The following is a 3,300-nucleotide window of genomic DNA, read 5'->3' as shown; positions in this document are numbered from 1 at the left end:
CCAGTAGCCATCTTAATGGGGTGATAGGAGTGTGGGGGAGTGTTCCTTGGGGATCTGGTGGGCAGGTGCCAGCTGCATGCCCCAGGCCTGCCCCAAGCCTCTTGGCTGGCAGCCACACTAGGCCCAGGAGGAACCAGCTCTTGCTTTGAGGGAGGAGGAATCTTGGGGAAGGTCTAGGAGCATTCTGTGGCCTGGCAGCTTAGGGTCAGGTTGAGGTCACCATACAAATTACTATAGATCCTCTGATGGGGACAGCACATCCAGATTCGAGGCTGCCATCAATGTAGAAAATTGTGAAACATTATGCTAAAGCAAGCATGGTATATCCTTGAGGACAGGTACTAATAAATGTTTCTGATAATATGGGGGTCACCCGTCTCTTGGAGAAAAATAAGGAGAGGGAATCACAGATCTACCCTCTCATTTCCCATGAGCTCACTCTTCCTTTTGAAACCAAGGCTGTGCCCAACACTCCTCCCAGGTGAGACGTCTGAGCCTGTCATCTGGTGATCACCAGAGAAGGCACCACACTGTGGCCAAGACAGGTGCAAAGGATGATCTCAGGTGCCCCCTGCCCCCATCCTGGCAGAGGAGCTGCGGGGCTCCATCACCATGACCAATTTAAGTTAGCTGCCAGAAGCTGGGAAATTAGGACCCACAGAAAAACCTGGGGCACAGTTCAGGTTAGCAATTTGGAGATGCCAGCTTGCTTTGCGTTAGGATAGCGGCCTGCAAGTGGAAAGAAAGATTGCCCTGAGTGTGAATAGTTCCTTTCATGCATGAGTGATGTGTGAGCACATCACTACAGGGGCCTCAGCAAGCATTTTGACCAGCTCGCACAGCTGTGTGCACACATCCAAGTGTGCATGAGTGTATGTTATGTATGTCTGCATTCTACCTTCCCTCTTTTCTTCAGAGCAGGACTTATTTCCCGGTAAGATGGGAAGTGAGGGATAACCTCAGTTTCATCACCCCAGCCCTACTTCCTTGTGGAGAGGGTCCTGCCTTCATTTGCCCATGACAGCAAGCAGTGGATTCCTTCTTGGTCCTGATCTCTTTACTAGATGACCTCAACTTGCTCTGATTCTTCTGTCCTGGGAACTCCCTCTTTCCCTAGTATGCTTCATGCCACTACCTCATCCAAATCAAAGGGAGAGATGGGAAGAACTTGGGGTGATGCTGTGGATGTGGGAGGAGAAAGGGTGGATCAGATACTGTTCGATTTTGCCTGGGTCCCCTTGGAGCACTGCTGCTCATTTAAAATTCCGATTTAAAGCCGAGCGGCTCTTTAAATTTCCACATTAGCATGCCGCCCTGATGCCAGGCCAAGATGTTGGGATGGATTTGGCAGGAACGCCTCCAACAGTGGCAAGCAGCAGCATTTGCCAGCAATAAAACAACGCATGAATAAAAGAAGGCCGCTTGGCAGCAGCAGCAGCCCAGGTAGCTGGGCAAGCCCAGGAGGGGCTCTCCTGTGTGGGGGCTAAGAGACATGAAGGCCTGTGTAAGCCCATGTGTGAGTGTAGGCCTCTGTGGCTATCCGGACTCTTACCTCCAATCTATGTCTGCAGTGGAATCTGGGGTGAGGGCCCAGGCAAGATGGGGGTTTCTCTCTTGTGCTTTCCTTCCCACTTCCCCCCAGGGTTATCTTCTTGGAGGGGACAGATGTTGCCTTTGATGAGGACACAAGGACTTGGCCTGCAGCCTGAGTTGTCTTGCTTTATTGGGGCTTAGAGAACAGGTGGGGTCAGAGAAAGCTACATTTCCCGGAATGACTTCCAAATCCATGACCTCAGATATCTGGGTGCTGAGGGGTATTATCAGGATAAGGGGGCTGGGTGAGAAGCTGTCATGAAGACTGGGTCATGGCACTGAGCTTGGAGAGCTACTCTAGCCTGGAAGGTTGGCAATTGTCTGTGTGCTAGGAATGGGGAGCGGGCAAGGAGAGCAAGGTGTTCCCAGGCCTGACCTAAATTTAACTCCCCACAGACTTGGGAATATTGTTTGAGGTCAGTCAGCAAGGGCAGCAAAGGGTCAAATAAAGCCCTGGGCTGGATACCTTCTAGCAGTGCACCCCCTGATTCCCAGGGTCTGGAGAAAAAAGGACTGGACCCCAAAGGACTGGCTGCTCTGGGATGCTCCTCTGTTCCACTAACCTTACTCAACTCTCCAAGCATCTGAAGGCACAAGCAGCCTGTCCTGCTTTGGGTAAACTGTCTATCCCTCCTACTTGGTGTAACCATTTCCTTCTCTGAAGCTCAGGGAAAGAGGACAAAAACAAACAGGGGTGGTGACAGATGGTCTCTGTAACCTCAACTAAGGCAGAAAAGAGGGGGTAATTTACTACAGAGCTACATCCCCAGCTCTTTTTTAATTTTTAATTTTGAGACAGAATCTAGCTAAATTGCTGAGGCTAGCCTCAAATCTGCAATCCTCCTGCTTCAGCCTCCTGAATTGCTAGAATTACAGGCATGCACCACTGAGTACAGCTAGATTTTCTTCAGAGCACCCTTCTCTGATAGGACTCCTTTCCCTTTAAGCTCATGAGTGATTTCAGGCCTCTACACAGGGTGTCTGCATTCTAACTTCCCTCTTTTCTTCAGAGTGGGACTTATCTTCTTGTTTTCTGGTAAGATGGGAAGTGAGGGATAACCTCAGTTTCATCACCCCAGCCCTGCTCCCTTGTAGAGAGGGTCCTGCCTCCATTTGCCCATGACAGCAAGCAATGGATCCCTTCTTGGTCCTGAATGGAGGATCCTGGATTTTTACTAGATGCCTCAACTTGCATGGATTCTTTTGTCCTGGTAACTCCCTCTTTCCCTAGGAAAGCAAACAGGAAGGGCTAGGCTGTGGCAGAGCAAGGGCCCATATTCTGGAACTATCACTGTCTGATCCTCAAGATTTCTTCAGGAAGAATGAGATGGCCTGACCTCCCTGTTTCTTGGTCCACACATTGGAATGGGTCATCTCTGGGGTAAAGGAATAGCTGAGAAGCTGAGTTTAGGCCACAGATCCCCTTATTATTTATTTATTCATTCAACAAATATTTATCAAACAAATGCTTTATGCTAAGAACTGTGCTGGGCACTGGGAGCACCCTAGTGAACACAGACAGACATGCTCAACGCCCTCATAGAACTTTCCATCTAAGCAAACAAAGGCCATCATTCAAATGACTGCACAGCAAGAGTGAAATAACTGTGCTAAGAGCTCAGAAAGAAGGACACAAGGTACCATGAAAATGCATAATTGGGGGACTTGACTGAGTTTAATGAGGCAGGATGAAGTGGTATGTGTCTG

Source organism: Urocitellus parryii, chromosome 7 (assembly GCF_045843805.1).
Source record: "Urocitellus parryii isolate mUroPar1 chromosome 7, mUroPar1.hap1, whole genome shotgun sequence".
In the NCBI taxonomy this organism is placed as follows: Eukaryota; Metazoa; Chordata; class Mammalia; order Rodentia; family Sciuridae; genus Urocitellus; species Urocitellus parryii.
Note: the sequence above shows the minus strand (reverse complement) of the source record.